General features: G+C 39.4%; 1 protein-coding gene and 1 long non-coding RNA gene across 11 annotated transcripts in view; one reads left to right on the top strand and one right to left on the bottom strand.

The window, feature by feature from the left end:
* The window catches only part of Oxr1 (oxidation resistance 1), a 423,086-nt gene that overhangs the window by 120,864 nt on the left and 283,484 nt on the right, over positions 1-18,738 (bottom strand). The gene's annotated exons all lie outside the window — the stretch shown is intronic.
* The window catches only part of LOC132655831 (uncharacterized), a 63,015-nt gene continuing 56,400 nt past the window's right edge, over positions 12,124-18,738 (top strand). For both annotated transcript variants that reach the window (XR_009593710.1, XR_009593711.1), the window contains exon 1: positions 12,124-12,244. This is a non-coding gene — a long non-coding RNA (uncharacterized LOC132655831). The remainder of the gene's footprint in view (positions 12,245-18,738) is intronic.

Here is an 18,738-nt window from a genome sequence, read left to right on the forward strand (position 1 = left end):
CAAGGGAGCAAGCATCTTTAACTGCTAGGTAATTGCACTGAACCTGCAAGTAATTTTTTCTCTGACAATCTCATAAATGTATACAATGAACTTCAGTCATTTTCACCCTCAATTACTGTCTCTCATTTCTCTCTTTCCCATCCGAACCACTCTTCCTACTTGTCCCTTTGTACTTTGATGTCCATTTTTGCACCTATTGAATTTTGCTAAAGTTGCTTTTATGAGCACAAGAAAAGGGTTGTTCATGGAAACATGAGCAACTGATCAGTGGTCTACCACTGAAGAAGATGATTCCCCCACACATAAGCCCAGTTACACTCCTAAGGACAGGCAGAATTTTATATAATCTAACGAATCTAATTAATTAGCAGCTCGTTAGATAGCAACTACTCTGAAGCACACCAGGGTAGGACCACAGCTGTGTCTAGGTCTTCTATGATGTAGATTAATTTTATGAATCAGTTTGGTTGGTTGAAGATGCCCAGTTATTCACTCAAACATCAAGCTCAATGCTCTGGAGGGATATTTTAAGATCTGATTAACAGACATTGGTAGATTTTGAATAAAGCTCTATATAAATGGTGGATACACTTATCCAATCCCAGAGGTCATATAAGAAGGGACAAGATTCCCAAAGAAAAAACAATTTGTTCTCAAGATTACAGTGTAAGAAAATACCTATTTGAGCTCCCAGTTTGCCTGTCTTGTGGAATGTGGACTAATTTTTAGTAGCTTGTTATACGAATTTCAGACTTGCTAGTTCCAATAATAACATAGCCATATACCTTAAAAATCTCTCACTCCCTTCCTCCTTCATTTTCTTTCTTTTTCAGGCTCTCGATCTACCTATTTATATATTCATCCTACCATGATCCATGGATAAACACACACACACACACACACACACACACACACACACATCATGCATCTCTTTCTACCTTTTTCTATATCAAATCTATACATGGGTATGCTTCTCTGGAAACTCAGTGTGCAGGGTATACTATAGTTTATTAAGGTCATTGGAGGGTAGAATTTGATTCAGGAGATGCTTTGAAATTTTCAAATCCCCTGTCAGTCCTTTAGAAAGGTAAAGGTGGAGATCCTGAGCAACGGTGCTTTACACAGAAGAATACCTCAATGGGTTAGTGATTTACAAACAGGATCACAGCCCTGACAGAGCTGGATAAAGACATCTAAACAGCATAGCAACCTTCTCAGTTTGAAAAAATTTGGGAGAATTGCAGTGAAAGGGGGCTGGGAGAATGGTGGTTATAAAGATAGCATGGAGAAACAAAGGCATACAGACAGTCAAACAACCTGTCAAGTGACCTAAGTATGAGGAGGAAGAATGATTAAGGAGAATTAGCCCAAAATTCAGAGGAAGAGTGATGTTCCTTATTAAATTTGAACTGTTTCCTATTCTTTGTAATAATCCCCTTTAACCTCCTCCTTCCATTCCCCAACCTCCAATAAACAATGTTCCACCCATAACAATACTTGGTGTTTGGGGGTTGAAAAGAAGAAGGGGTGTCCAGCTTGAAGCCAAGTCGGTGAGCAAGAGAGATCCTGTTCGATGTGTCTGTGAAAAGCAGTGTTCACAGTACTTACAAACAAATGTGACTCCTTGCAGTCTTAACCAGAGAAACTTCTCTGCAGAGTAAATGGTGGTGAGCAAAGAGCTGCAAGGTACTGAGGAAAAGTGGCTGTTTACTGCTCAGCCCTAAACAGGACATTTATCACACTCACTCAAGGCTCAAGGGATAAAGAAAAAGGAAGAAGGAAAGAAATAGAAGAGAATAGATAGGAAGAAAGGCTGCGAGATGCCACCTTTGGGGTATGACACAACTGAGGTGACCATGAACTCCCAGCATGAGCTGTGGCCGCTGCCTATAATGGGTTTGCATGAGACTGGACCTGTCACCAGTCAATCAAGTCACAGGAGGGGTTTGGTTAGTCCTATCTCTTCCTGCTGAACTGTGGGCTACTGATGAACTGGAGGGTGCAAGACACTCCCTTCAATTGTGTACCCACAGATGAAACCCCTCAGCTCCAATGTATAACCCCAAACCTGTGGGCACAGAGATGGCTTTGATTAGACTCAATGGGGCAAAAGACAGAACAATAGACATTAATGCGAGAAGGATCTTTTGGGGGGATGGATAATGAAGGTGGGAGGAAGAGAAGGGGTGAGGGAGGGCAACAGTAGTCAGAATAAACTATGTTTATGTATGGAATTTAAAAAATAATAAAAAGAACGAATTTAGTAAAAGATTAAAAATAAACTATAAACTCAAATTTAAAAATATGATAACAGATATTTATCTATTATCTGACTCACAGATAGCATACCTGTGAGTCACTAATGGTGATTAAGAGTGATGGGAATTTAAATATGTCTCTATATGTCCCCAACCTCCAAGTGGAGGTATCCCATAGAGATCTCCAGTCTGGCTCTCTCTCTTTCACCTAGAAGGGGAGGGAGAAAGAATTGTAGGAGCCAGAGGGGTCAAACGCCAGAACAGGCCAGAGAATCAGCTAAGATGGGGTCACAGCGGCTCAAGGAGGAAGAAGCAGCAACCCTGCAGCCTTCGTTACCCCACTAGGATCTCTGCATGTATGTTGTGGTTATTGGTTTCCTGTGTTGGTGGGACTCCTAACAGTGGGGTTGGGGCAGGGATGTCTCTGACTCTTTCACTTGCTCTTGGGTTGCCTTGCCCAGCCTTAAAATGAGGGTTTATGCCTGGTCTTACTGTATCTTTTCATGCTGTGTTCGGTTAATATTCCTGGGAGGCTTGTTCTTTGTTGAAAGGAAACAGAGGTGTAGATCTGGGGAAGCGGGGAAGTGGGGAGGCTGGGAGGAATGGAAGGTCGGGAGGCAGTCCGTATGTATTGAAAAAAAATTAAAAAATGCACAAGTTTTCAAAACAAACAACAACATGCCAAAAATCAAACAATTCCCACTCCCTTCGGCTATATGACGCATGTAGCAGACAATTTAGCACACAAGAAATAGATATTACTACCATTCATAAAATGTTTTAATGTGGTCTTCAAATGCCATTTAAAAGGTGTCATGGCTGTTTGACTGTGCAGTGCCACAGTATTCCCCAGCGAGCCAAGCTTCCAGATTTTACCATGATGGCTTAGCAACCCACAGAGGGGACACAGGTCTTGACAATGATTCCCTGACATAGTCATAAGAGATATTTGAAGCATTTAAAGGCTGTTAATGGAGCTTTACAGATATTTAACTTATTCAGGCCCCAGTGCCTAAATAAGATACAGAACAGATAGTGGAGTTTTTAAATCTTTCATTTCATTTCTATAATTTATAGGTTACTCCTGTGTGTTATTGCTTTTCAACACATTTTCAAAAATATTTCTTCCTGAAACATCTTAAAGTACTTATTCAAATTTAAAGCAAAGCAGACGTGCTGTAATTTTAGCTAGTTAGGAAGCTGAGGCAGGAGGAGAGGAAGCTCATTAGCAGCAGGGTCTAACAGAAAAACCAGTTCAAGGCCAATCTAGGGAGTGTAGTGAGATTTTGTCTCAGAACAAATGTATAAAGAGTACCCAGCTTCCTGGAAAGAGTACTTGGCCAGCTAGTGTGAGGCCTTGCTTTCAATTTGCAGCACAGAAACAAACAAACAAACAAAATCAAAACCTAAAAATAAAATTTAAGGCATTATCCCAACCTTTGTCCCCCCCCAGAGAAAATTACATGTCAGAACTAAATGTCTAGGAAAGACAGAAAAAAAGGGGGAGGGGAGCGATAACAGCATGTTCTCACATTCAGAGGAAACAGAGGAATCAGCTATTCTATAACACAGACCCCTTTACTCAATAAATACATTCCTATTTCCTGAATGTGATACCTTTTTTTACTAAGGGTTTTTAATCTTAGAAGGACAGCAGCTAGATCTACATTATATCTTTAAAATCTACAGCAAAATAAAACAGGAAGCTTTTTATTTTTAAGGTCAAATTATATAGAATACATTTTATATTCTTTTTACATTAAGAAGCTAATTTGCAGGTGAGAATAACATTAGGGCATTCTGATGCTAGATACAATCTTACAAAATGCCAGGTGAAATGTCAGGGGAAATTTTTGCAGAGGAAGCATGGTGCTCTGGCCCATCTCCTCCTTATGATGCTTGCTAATAGTGAGGGAGGTCCACCCAAGCCATGCAGGAAAAGGAATAGATGTAATCAAACACTGAGGCATACCTTTAAGATAAAATGGCTTTTATGCACATAAGAGCAGACAGTGTGATTATAAATCATTTTTCTAAAGTGTGACATCAGGTTTAACTTAAAAACAAAAAAACAAAACAAATAAAAACAAAACAAAACTCCAAAGCCTTAATCATTGAGGCAATGCCTCATTGACTAAGCACGTGTGCTTAGACAGCATGAGGACCTAAGTTTGAATGCTCATCACCTACATGAAAAGTCAGGTATGTCTGCACATGTCTGCAAGCCCAGTACTGGAGATAAAGTTAGGTGATCCCAGGAGCTTGGTGATCTGGGATCCTAGCAGAAACAGAGACCTTCGTGTTCAGTGAGAAAACCCTGCCTCAAGACAGTGATACAGATGGCAATAAAAGGCACTCATATGCAAGCAACACACACACACACACACACACACACACACCACATACATATATACAATCTACATAATAAGAACACAATAAAATGGAAACTGTAATATATAAACAAAAAATCTATAAGATTAAAATTAAAAAGCCCAGAAAAGCATTGTGAGATAAAAAAAATTACAAAAAAAATGAAAAAAAAAACTTTCAAAAATATAGAAAAGAACATTCATTAGGACACCAAAAAAAATTTAAAAGAAAATTAAAATAGCTATCCAGGGATCAGTGAATAATGCTTAAAATAACACATATACTTGTATTTATATGTATATACCATTGTTATATACATATATCATTGAATTCCCTATATGGATTATATATCTGCATATGTGTATCATGTATACATGTAAAGTATACCTACATTCTAACTTGATTAAATATAGTTTTAAGTCAGAGCATTGTCTTTTTCTACTTATTCCACAGCTGAAATGTTCTTCCTCTATCCTTTCAGTACTTTTAAAAAAGCCTCACTGCTGAGCTATGGTGGCACATGCCTTTAATCTCAGCACCCAGGAGGCAGAGACAGGTTGATTTCTGAGCTCAAGGCTCCCTGGTCTACAAAGCAAGTTCCAGGACTGCCAGGGCTGCACAGAGAAACTCTGTGTCGAAAAACCAAGAATAGTAGATAGATAGATAGATAGATAGATAGATAGATAGATAGATAGATAGATAGATAGATAGATGTCTGGATGGATAGATAGATAGATAGATAGATAGATAGATAGATAGATAGATAGATAGATTTTATAGAATCACTAACTACTCATCTGTTCGTGCTCAAATTCCAAGACTCACTCTTGATTAGGTTCTTTCTGTCACTCTCCAAATTCTATCATAAGTTAGTCCTTTATTGCTTCCAAATGTGATTTGTCTATTTCTACGGCTACAATCTTGTTCCTAGCTGCCATTATCTTTTGCTTGAGCATCCCAGTGACTTTGTAAATGGTCTATTCAGTTTCACCATGTAGAACAACCATATCATTCATTTTGTATTAATTTGCTATATTTTTATTCATTATCCGGGGCTTTATAAACAATGAAAATTTATTATTTCAGAATTCATCCTTTCCATCATCCCCCCTTTCCTCTGGGTCCTGAGTGTGACTGTGGCTTTTCTGGATCCTCTGGTCAGAGAGTCTCCCTAGGCTGAAATGCTAATGACAGCAGACTCTTCTGAGATCAGCTTATACGACATATGTCATATAAGTTCAACTGGAATAGTATATTAAAATATGAAGACTGTCTGCATGTCAAGAGTTGATTGCCCCCCACTCCAACCTCCCAAACAAAGAGTTGGAGCCTTCAGTAGGGACAAAAACACAAATAACAGTCACCAAACAGAAATCTTTTTGGCTCTAGGTGATCAGGGAAACCCGCTGTTACCATTAACTAAGCCGAGGCAGTGTGAGGGACTACTGTTACCCCAATGGTAACATGAGACACAAAAGACCTTGTGGCTTCAGAAGTTGATGAGTTCTTGACACCAGAACTGTTCAAATAGAAAGTAAACAACTACTGGTAGAAATGTGTAAGAAAAAAGATGCAAGTCCTGATGAGAAAGAAAGAAACTGTGGTCTAGGCTGGCAGCAAACTGGAGAGCCTCATTTGGTGTGCTGATGTGTTTTGGTTGGGAGGCATATAGTAGGATAACTATCTTTAGATATGTTCTTAATGTCCCATGGTTCTGGCACTCCTACTTTTCAGAATGATGGATTCACTCATTTTAATAGCTGCTGTCTCCAAGTAAACACATAGATTTCTACTTTTGGACTCTCTAATATTTATTCTGAAACACGGTTACAAAGGACAAAGTCATAACTTAAAACAGTTGTTCTAATAAAGAGATAAACTTTACACCAAAAATAATCCTCACTGTATGTCATACAAATCTTTTCTCTACCCCTTGAGCCTTGACATTCTAGCTCAGGGATTCTAATTCCTATTCTTTAAGCTTATAGCTTACTTTGAAAATTTTATCTTGCAACGAAATATTAACTTAACCTTTCCCCATAAGTAATTCATAGCAAGCAAAGACATACATTTTCCAAAAGAAAAAAAAGTATCTCATTTTGTTCCTCACTGAAAAGTAAATATAAGCCAATTCAGACATAAAAGGAAGGTATATGCAGTGAGAAGTCCCTCTGGTATAAATACTAAATCAGAATCAATTTCCCTTATTATTTTCATCCACTGAGTTACAACTATATTTGCTTTTATTTGTGTACAACTTAAAGCCAATTTGATTGACTTTGTGTTCTACAACCAATTTTTACCATTTGAGATGCACAATTATCATCTGATAAAAACTGTCATTAATTTTTATTCCTTTTAACCCTAAATAGAAACTGGGAGAAAGGAAAACTATTCCTGCATATGAGAAAAAAGAACCTTACATGAGCCTCCTTAAAAGTAGATGAGGCCTACTAGGACAAGCCATTGATCTTGTCCACAGGATGCCTCTTTCTCATTTATTTGTACATAAAATTATAACTTCATCTTTTCTAGAAGAAGCTAAATAATAATACAAATATGTTTCTCTAAATCCCGCTTGACTTTAGCAATTTCTCGTTTATTTTAATTCAATTTATAAGACAAGTAATTAACTTATATGTGTATACATGTATGTATGTATATAATTTGAGTTTGAGACAGGCTTTCACTATGTAGCCCAGGATGGCCTTGAACTTATAAACTTATAAACTGCTCAGCCTAAGCATTGTAATTATAGGTACAATGTGTGTGGCATCAACACGCAGCTGAAATACTTTTTAAAAGTAAAGACAAAAGAATTCCCTCTAATTTAGATAAGCAATATGTACTTAAAACAGTAGGCTCCTATACATTTTCCGCAAGCAAGATCCCCCATAGCTATAAGATTATGCTTTTGAAGGCTGTATTCAAAGGTGGAAATTATTCCAGATCTTCCATCTGGGAGAGTAGGCAACTGGAGTACCAAACACTTCAAACTAGCATCAGCTCTGCTTATCAGTTTCCTTTTCATAAATAATTTTATTTGTTCTAAAAAATATTCAAGTTCAATATTAAATAGCTGTGTTATACAAAAAAACAGTTGTCTTGTGCACATTTGAACTCACAGAGGCTGAGGCAGCATGTAGAGGGCCTGCAGGGGTCTGCACCAAAACAGATCCTAGGGCTGAAAGGAGAGGTTGACACAGGCCCTCACCCCTAATCCAGAAGCTATTTCCAACTGATAACCACTTGCAAATGAAAATTTAGTATTCTCAAAGAGAGTCTCACTGAGGAAACAAACTCAAGAGTAGGCTTCATGGTTGGAAGCGTATGGTCAACAGAAAATGAAAGCAGTGGCATCTTTGGCAGTTCCTAGTCTTTTTTTTAAATTAATTTATTTTTATTATAGTTTATTCACTTTGTATCCCAGCTGTAGCCACCTCCCTCATTCTCTTCCAATCCCACCCTTCCTCCCTCATCTTCTCCCATGCCCCTCACACAGTCCACTGATAGGGGAGGTCCTCCTCCCCTTCCCTCTGACCCTAGCCTATCAGGTCTCATCAGGACTGTCTGCATCATCTTCCTCTGTGGCCTGATAAAGCTGCTCCTCCCTCAGGGAGGAGGTGATCAAAGAGCCAGCTACTGAGTTCATGTCAGAGACAGTTCTTGTTCTCATCACCAGAGAAACAACTTGGAGACCGAGCTGCTATGGGCCACATCTGTGCAGGGGTTCTAGGTTATCTCAAAGAATGATTCCCAATTGGAGTATCAGTCTCAAAAAAGACCATCTCCTTTGGTTTTGCTGCTCTTCTTGTGGAGCTACAGTCCTGTCCCCTCAACCCCCTCGGCCCTTCATCTCCTACTTCTTTCACAAGACTCCCTGAACTCTGCCTAAAGTCTGGCTATGAGTCTCAGCATCTGCTTTGATACCCTGCTGGGTAGAGTCTTTCAGAGTCCCCCTGTGGTAGGCTCCTGTCCTGTTCCCTGCCCTTTCCCTTTTCCGATGTCTGTCCCTTTTGCCTTTCTGAGTGAGGATTGATAATCTTATCCAGGTTCTTCCTTCTTGATTAGCTTCTTTAGGTGTACAGATTTTAGTGTGTTTATCCTATATTATATGTCTAATATCCACTTATAAGTGGGTACATATCATGTTTATCTTTCTGCTTCTGGGATACTGAGCTAAACAGAGAATTCTCAATAGAGGAATATCGAATGGCAGAAAACACTTAAAAAGAAAGGCTCAGTGTCCTTAGCCATCAGGGAAACGCAAATCAAAATGACCCCGAGATTTCACCTTACACCCATCAGAATGGCTAAGATCAAAAATCCAAGTAACAATATATGCTGGAGAGGATGTAGAGAAAGGGGAACCCTCCTCCATTGTTGGTGGGAACATAAACTTGTACCTCCACTTTGGAAATCAATCCGGCACTTTCTCAGACAATAAGGAATAGTGCTACCTCAAGATCCAGCTATACCACTCCTAGGCATATACCCAACATATGCTCAAGTATACAACAAGGATGTTTGCTCAACCATGTTTGTAGCAGCTTTATTCATAATAGCCAGATTTTGGAGATAACCCAGATGTTCCTCAATTGAGGAATGGATACAGAAATTATGGTACAGTTACACAATGGAATACTACTCAGCTATTAAAAACAAGGAACTCATGAAATTCACAGGAAAATGGTGGGATCTAGAAAAGATCATCTTACTCTCCTAATGTCAGTCAGAGCTTTTCCTTTTTTTAAAATATTTTTCTTCTTTTTTATTATACACACATATTATATTATATATTTTATTTTATCATTATCCCTTAATATCCTGGATTCATAAGGGAGAGGAGGTGGAGAGAAACAGAGGAGTAGAGAGAAAACCGTAATGAGGTTATGAGAGGAGAAAATCTATTTTCAATAAAAGGAAAGAAAAAAGAAAAACGGTCATCTTGAATTTTGCAATATTTAAAACATAGATATTAGAGAAACAAGTAAAAATCAAAGCATAACTGCAAGTGTTCAAGAGTTTTTGTTTCACATATATGATTTACTATGAATGTACTCATACATATGAGTAATAATCATTTTTGTGAAGTCTTTCTTTGGAGGGGGGAGAGTGCATGATTTGTTTCATTTCACATGTGCCACAGTTATAAGGCTGCTTGAGTCTCAGAAGAAAGTGTGGATTTTGTACTTTTGAGTAGTTTAGGGGTGGTTGAAGACTATAGGGATGATGGAAGTTGAAGGAAATGCAATGCTCATAAGCCCCTGTGGGCCAGGGATGGAATTCGGTAATTTGAATGAGAATGTTCACCCTGGGGCCATGTATTCAACAACCGGTCCCCATTGGGTAATGTTAATTTGGAACACTGTGGGACCTTTAGGAGGAGGAACTCTGTGGGAGGAAGCACATGTCTGGGTTTGGGTTCTGAGGTCTCCAGCCTTCCCTTGCTAGTCTCACTTGCTTCCTGCATGAGAATGAAAAGTGAGCCCTCTGTTTCTTGACTGCCAGGTCAGCCTCACCCTCAGCCAGGCTGCCATGGGGGACTCTGTCCCTTCTGGATTATAAGACAGAATAAGCCCCTTTCGACTCCAAATTGCTTCTTGACAAGAGTATTCAGTCATACTAACAGACTAGAAACTAATACACTATCCTTTGACCAAATCGTTCTAACTTCATGCCCTAAACACTCTGAGTTTTTTTCCTTTTTAAATATTTTTTCTTATAAATTATTCATTATATATCCCGATTGAAGCCCCACCCTCACCTCCTCCCAGTCTCACACTCCCTCCCTCTTTTCCCCTATCTCCTTCCCCTGCTCCACTGAAAGGGGAGCTCTCCTTTGCCATCTGCCCATAGCTTATCAAGACTCATCAGGACTGCCTGGATCCTCTCCCTCTGTGGCCCAGCAAGGCCTCATTGCCAGGGACAAGTGATCAAAGAGCAGACAATCAAGTTTATGACAGGGACAGCCCCTGCTCCCCTCCCCTTACTCAGGTACCCACATGGAGACTGAGCTGCCAACTGGCTATATCTGAGCAGGTGGTCTAGGTCCTCTCCATGCATAGTCCTTGGTTGGTGAATCAGTCTCTGAAGGACCCCTTGGGCTCAGGTTTTTTAGCTTTGTAGGTCTCCTTGTGGGGCTCCTGGTCCCCTCTGTGTGCTTCTATCTCTGCATTCTTCATAAGACTCCCTGAGCTCTGCTCAAAGTTTGGTTGTGATTCTCATCATCTGCTTTGATCCCCTGTTGGGTGGAGGATCCTCTATAGTAAGTCTTGAGGTAATATGCTTGCAGAAAGTCCTGTCTCCTTAGAGAGCTGGTTGATTTCATAAAGTGTTCCCAAAATTAGAGGATTATAAAACACATGAAGACACAAGCCTACACATTTGGGAGCCATCAGCACAATCATTTATATTAATCTTTTTCTTTGGTATAAACTGTATGTATGTTTGGAGTGAATATTTTTGCATATTGTTTATACTTGCAAAATAAACTCCACTTTCACTCTTTCCTTGACTACATGCCAAGTAGTTAAAACCATACACAGAAAGAAAAAAAAAAGACCTAAAATAATCACTGGAATTCTCCATTTTTGCACTATAGGTCAACTGAGAGTTTTCTAGTGGATGAAGAAATTCTGTCTGATAGACTCTTGTCAATGGACAAGTCCCTATATTAAAACAGAGAGAAGGTGGTGGAAGGGCATTGAAAGTATAGCCAACAAAGGGTGAGTCATGGAACAATGAGCAGAAGAAGCTCTAGTCTAAGGTCCTTGTCCTGTAACATCTGTGTCATCCTAGACTGGGAAGATCACTGGAACTTTCTAAGTCTTTCAAACCTCATCTACAAGAGAAGCTCTAAGAGCTTGTGAGAGACAAATGAAGCACTGTGTTTGGATAGAAAGTTTGACTAAAAAAGTGTTGAGAAACCCTTGGGCATTAACAGTCAAGGGCCGGAGTTACTGCACAGTGGTGGAAGCCTTCCCTTGCATGTTCAAAGCCTTAAGATTGGTCTCTAACACTTCAAAAATGGATTTAAAAAATAAAAATAAAATTGCAACATTGACTATTATTTCTCCCCATCAATCTGCTACTATTATCTTTAGGGGGGGTGATTAAGAGGAATTCTCAGCATTCTGTTTCTTTCTTGTTTTTTTCCTTTTCATTTGACATATATGGTCGATTCCCACAATATCTCCCTTTGAATTAATGATGCTTATTGTTAATTGTTCTGTCAACAAAGTCTTGATTCTCCAGATGCATGAAGAGATCTGTGGGCACTTTCCCTCATTATAAAGCATGCGTGCTTAGCAAGAGAAGGCAAAAGGACAGGCAGTTCTGAAGGACTGAGTCAGAGCTCACTGAACAGACTGATTTTTTTTTTTTTTTTTTTTTTTTTTGTGAGTGAAGACAGGACAGCAGGACATGGAAACTGCCAGACAGCAGTATTGGCCCAAACTGGAACAATGCCAAAGAGGCCAAGAGGAAGAGAAGAGGAGCTGCCATCTATTCTGCAGTGGCAGAACGGTGATGAGGAGGGTGACCAGAAATGTATCTGTAGGAGACACTTCAACAGAAGAGTCCTGACTAAAGGCACTAAGCTATCATCTTGAAGGGTAAGGAAAAAATTCAAAAACATGAATAATGTTGTCATATTAGGGGATGATAAAGGGAAACTGTCAAGACAGATCCTAACAACCAGAAAACACATATGCTACAGAAGAAAGAAGGACATAGGAGATATACTATGGTCAAGTTTAGCACTACAGCTTTTCAGTTGTCTGGACAAAGAATTAATCAGTTTGTTAGTTAGTCTGTTGAAACCTCGTAGGAGTCCTAAACCAAGCACTAAATTATTAGAGATGCAGACAGCAGCTGTGCCCTCAGGCAGCTCACAAATAAGGAAACAAGCATGCACTAAAGGAGAAGCCTATGCTATGATGGAGACTGGACTAGGGTGCAGGGGGAAAAGTATGTGGGGTCACTGATTTCACAGTTAGTCTAACCTGGGAAGGCTCATCAGAGGGAAGAGACCCAAGTCATGAGACTAAGGTAATCTTTAGAGGATAGCTGGAGGAAACAAGAAGCATCTCTAAAGGTCCTGATGCAAGAAAGAGAGCTTAAAAAATAAGAAAAGGTATTAGCCTGATATGGTTCAGTGTAGACAATGAAGATGTGAAGATTCAGAATGGTGAGTAGAGACTAAGTCAGGAGGGACCTTGTGGATCATGTGATTTACAAATTAGGGAATCAGAGGGAGGCAATAAGTTCAACTGGCAATGGGTAATTAAGACAAATCTATTGATTTTTTTTTGTATACAGTAAAATTTTATAGGAACTACAACTGAACTACTACTGATGTTAGATTGTCTTCCTTTATTTTCAGGTTATAACAACCAAATACCACAAACTGGGTGAATTATTTAAAAAATTAATTTCCTTCTAATATTTTACAGGATCAAGCTACAGGCTTAAATTTCATGCAATAAGGAGCTGCTTTTTCCTAGATAGCCATGTGCCATTCTAACCTAACATGGGAAGAAAAAGGGGGCATCTCTCTAGTGCCTCTCATGAGAATATGAATCATGAATGCTTTGTTCTCATGATCTATCTTAGTCACAAAGGCTCTTAACAAAGAACCTTGGAGGTTAGGGTTACATGAGTTTCAGGAGATGAACACATTCTAGTTACAGCACTTGCTCTCTTTGCTTTAAACATGAGACAGGTATGTATGGCTCAAGCCTGCAATCAGAGCCCTCAGAAGGCTGAAGCAAAAGGACTGATTATGAGTTTGGGGCAAGCCTGGGTTACACAAAATTGTAAGCCATTTTGAGGTACAGAGGGAGATACCTTGTGCCATAAAAGCCAAAGAGAAGGAGGTGAGGAGAAGAGAGTTATTCCATAAGCATACATAGTATACTAGTTCTTCACATATTAATTTACATTGATTTGATAAAGGGAAAGAAACACTTATTCCACCAAATAGAAAATGCAAGGGGAAACAACAAAACTACCTGCCATTGCTTTGTTCATTACTTGGAGGTCCCGGAGCCCATCGTGGTCTCCCTATTTAAACATATAGTGTACACACCCTGTCTTTAGCCCTGTAGCATGTGTTATTATTACATGTTATAGTGTCCTTTTGACATACCATGAAAACTGTTACTTATTCTGGAATTTAAGTCTCTCTTGGGCAGAACACTGCATGATATTTTTCATGATGGTTCTCAAGTACCTGGAGGCACACATGGGGCTAGAGGGTATTCAGTAAAGAACCGGATGAACCTAATGAATGGAAGCAAAGACCTCTGGTGAGCTATTCGGAACTTACAGTTTTAAAATGACATACAGCAAGTTGAAATTACAACATAAAGATCAGTGAGCCAGACGGTAGTGGCACACGCCTTTATATCCCAGCACTTAGGAGGCAGAGGCAGGTGGATCTCTGAGTTTGAGGCCAGCCTGGACTACAGAGAGAATTACAGGACAGCCAGAGCTTCACAAAGAAACCCTGTCACAAAAACAAACAAACAACAAAAACTACCAACTAACAAACAAAAATTAAAAAACCAGAAAAACCAAAAACCAAAATAACAACAACAACAAAAACAAAGTAGAGGTCAGGGGCATATATCAGTGGTACAGCCCTGGTTCAAATACAAAATGAATGAATGAGAGAGAGAGAGAGAGAGAGAGAGAGAGAAAGAAAGAGAAAAAGAAAGTTACAAATCAGGAAGCAGAAACCTTTAGAGTGCAGTTTTTCCAGGCATAAGGCCTTGACCCACACTTTCTTTTACAAGGCTTCCTATTTACTAGTCTCCTTGCACTGGAGTCTTTAAGAAGCTCTAGTCATATATTTCCAGAAACACTCAAGTGTACTGAATTTCAATTCCATCAGGTTACAGGAACATGACTGCTGCTCTAGCAGTTTTATTTACCACCTTTATTGGCTATGCCTCACTTCTATCATGCCTGTGAGTTCATTTACAAGCAAGGAGGACATGTCATTTTCCACCATTACTGCATGCTTTTAAATGCAATCTTAAGAACAAGACAAATGTTACCTTTCTTGCTTGTTTTTCATTCCTCCTGAGCTATAGTTCTGACCATTCTTGAGATGAGGCTCCTTGTTTGCACAGCAAATGCAGCAACTCCTGAGTAGTTAATGAGGCAGAAAACTAGCTGTCCAAACTAGCTTTATTTTTAAATATTTAAAAAAAATTTAAGTGTGCATGTGACTGTACTTACCTATATGTGTCTGATGTGTGTCTGCAGCTGCCTATGGGAACTTGAGGAGTTAGGATTTCCTGGAACTGGAGTGACAGACAATTGGGAGCCACCTGACATGGTGCTAAGAACCTTGGTTCTTTCACAAGGGCAGCAAGCGTTCAGTCTCTAAACTAATTTTAAACCAAGAGTAGCAACCTGGTGACCATCAGTCCACATCTTGCCTGCACAAAGGGGAGTATATTTTTCTATGAGCTTTGAAATATCTTTGAATTAATTTGACAACATATGAAGAACGAGAGGCTTTTTATCTAAACCACAATGTGAAATTCTGCTGAAATATTTGGCAACAATAGGCAGGCATTTCTCACCAGAGTTAACATGTGCTGCCTGTCTGGTCAGGCAGAAGTTTCCTAGTTCCAGCATCTCTGTCTAACCATTGTCTGCCATGTCTGCACTTGCACTGGGAGTATGGAAAAATGTGTATGGAAAGTATGGATCACCTTTGAATGGCAGAAAAACCAAGTTTTTCATTAGTAATCTCTCTCTCAGTGTCCACAGATCAGCTCTGAGTATAAGCAAAATTGTTACTAGTCAGGTTCACAAGTCTCCTGGGGCTCCAAATCCCATGCTTCATATGACTGTTGGCAATCACCTTTTGTTTATTCAGGTGCCAACCATTTTTGCTATTTCAACTGAACTTGTTCTCAGAAGAGAGGGTCTGAGCACATTGAGAGCAAAGGCAGAAAGACATAAGGGAAGATCAGAGGTCTCCAGGCAGAAGCTCTGCTTCTCAACTGAACATTAGTGTTTTTAAATAAATTCACCCGGTCAGGTGCTGAAGAGAGACGTTGAGTGTGCAAAGTGTTTCTAAGGCTTCTATGGTATTCTTACATCATCCCTCCATTCTCGTGTGCAACACAGAGCACAATCCTTGGCTTTTTTGGTTTTAATACTATCTTTACAAATCACAAGCTGAAACATGATAAATGAGTTTGATATGAATCCATTTAAAAGAAGATAAGGGCCAGTGGGATGGTTCAAAGGGTAGAGGTATCTGTTGCCAAGCCTGGTACTCTGAACGGTAAAAGGAGAGAACAGATTCCCATGAGTGTTCTCTGATCTATACACGTAGGCCTTGGCATGCAACAAAGAGTCAAGGAAGACAAGGAGCTCTCACAGAAATATTGATGTTGACATGCCATTGCAACCTTTACTTACTTGGAGAAAAAAAAATCAGTCCTCACAGCAGCCAGAGCTGTAGCTCCTTAAACTGCCAGTTGGAAGGGAAAAAAAGTTAAGGCACACTCTAGCAAACACCTGTGTTTTATTTCCCTTGGGTATTCTATGACCCTGCCTGAGACTATGCCATAAGAAACCATAATAGAAGTTTCTAATTTGGCTTGCTCCAGTTTGATCTGGAAGCAGACACATCATCTAAAAATTGGTTTACCTCTTCACACAAGCCATTAAGCTACCTGAGATACAGTACCTACTCACTGGGATTTGGTAAGATGCCATAATCCATTAGTTACTATCTGCATATAGACATGGTAAATGTCCAAAGAAACCATATACCTTGAACTTTGATCTTAATTCTGCAAATCGGGTTAATTAATGAGAATCAAGTAATGTGAACTGATATGTGATTTACTGTCATTCTGAGCCTACCACTCAATGATACCTTTATGCAAAGTAAGCAAAAATGGACACTTCTCTTGGTGGGTCCAGTCTCTACTAGGGGTCTCAGCCTGGGGAGCTGACTTTAGATTGGATTTCTCCCACAAACAGGCTTGGTCTGATGCCTCTGTAAAGAGTCAAATACTAAATACTAAAGAGACAATACTAAAGCATGGACATGCTAATGGTGCAAATAATTCTTAAAAAGTATGCTGCAATGGAAAGGAGGCAATAAAAACAATTCTGAATAGAATCTAACACTCAAAACAAGAAGCAAGGCAGGTGAACACAAGATATGTTGAGAAAATGTCACAGGTTTCAGTATTGCTAGAGTTTATATCTATTAATCCAGATGCACAGAATACACAAGAAGGCTTTATTTGTAGAATGGGTCCATGATGTGGGAAACACTATAGGCCAAGCTGTGAATTCTGCTTTTAATTCAGTGTACCTCTCACAAGTGATTTTCAGTATAAAATAATGATAATTCTAAAAAACAGCTAACAGTCATTCAGCACTTTGTGTCAATTTTATTTGAGAGGCCCACAAAAGATGGCTTAGCATTGCCTCTCTTTTGCAAGTAAGAACTAAAGGCCAAAAAGTCAGTGTCCCTATGGTGGCTAGGTTACTAACTGTAGAGCAAGTGTCAGGTCCCTTGATGACTCCAAAGTCCTTAAGCTGAAGTGTTCTCAACAGTTCAGAGCTATGCTTTAGCAATGGCAGGTAAACAAATGGAAACAGAGGAACAAGAGAAGCAAGAGGCATTTCAAAGCCCCAGTGAGAGGAGTTAAAGACCTGAGGAGGTAGTTGTGATATTTCAGAGAGAGAATGATCATACTGAGAAAGTAATTAGATGCTCAGGAGATGGAAGTGTTGGATAAATACGGTCTTAATATGGGGTGCTCTTTTGCAAGTGGATTTAATTTTAAACCAATTTACTCTACAACCCATTGCCATTCTGAGGCCAGTACTCTATGATACCTGTATACAAAGTAAACAAAAGGAGACACTCCTCTTGGTGGATACAACCTCCCCGGGGAGCTAAGCTTATCAAGCAGAGTTTAGGTTGGATTTTTTTTTCCCCCAAACAGCCTTGGCCAACTACCTTTGTAATGGGCTCACAGCAGGTAAAACAATTAATGTTCTAAAGATAACTGGGGACTCCAGGGACACTAGAATACAGTAGTCTGGAAAGGTGTTCAGGTGAGGTAGACGGAAAACACAGTGGCTGGAGCACTAGCCCCATACCCTTCTCAAAGACGGACATAGCGTAGAAAAAAAAAAAAAAAGGAGGATGATAACTTTGTAGAATCTGAGCTGGTTATCTCTGATGAATTTACATGAGCACAGAGCTTATTTATTCTTTAAGCACTATATTTGGGTCTCTGTTACCAATAGCTAAACATGTCTTCTTTTGATCCACATACCATACACAACTTCACTTAATGGAAAAAAATTGGTTCTCATTACCCTGTTGTCACTTGAATCTACAAATCAAAGGAACAAGCCCAAGGATTATCTGACCTTCCAACTCAGTTCTGATAGTCCATGTTCTCTCTTTAAGTCGTAAACAAACTGATACAAAGTGGCTAAAAGATTTTATAACAAATTCCTTAAAGTTTTGGCAAGGAGATTTTTTTTTAACTTATTTATGTGTATGGGGCTTTGGCTGTATGTATGTCTGTGCACAGTGTCTATGCTGGGTGCCTGCAGAGGCCTGAAGAGAGCACCAGATCTCCAGAAACTGGAGTTTCAGATGGTTGTGAGCTGCCACACAGATGCTGGGAGTCAGCACCCCAGCCAGCACTCTTAACTGGTGAGTCATCTCTGCAGCCTCAAAAAGAATACTTTTAACTAAAGAAAAAGAAAAAAAAAAAAAAAAAAACAGAATCTTTTCAAAGCATTCTACAGCTAGGAAGAAAGTTTGAGTATAAAGCAGTTTCCCATTTAGAAACATGAGTTATTCTTCGTAATTTTCTAAAAAAGAGATATCAAAAGAACTCTATTGCTAAGTACATAATGTGAAGTCTAGACTTTGCAAGGACCAGGCTAAAGACATGGTGACTGACATAGCTACAAATTCAATTTCACCTGCTTACAACAGGTTACAACAGGAAGAAAAGTGAGCAGCCCCACATAAGCTGGATGGTATGACATGCAATTACAGGAGGTTTTTGTTTTTCTATCATCAGATGGTTTCCAT

Source organism: Meriones unguiculatus, chromosome 8 (genome assembly GCF_030254825.1).
Source record: "Meriones unguiculatus strain TT.TT164.6M chromosome 8, Bangor_MerUng_6.1, whole genome shotgun sequence".
Taxonomy (NCBI): Eukaryota; Metazoa; Chordata; class Mammalia; order Rodentia; family Muridae; genus Meriones; species Meriones unguiculatus.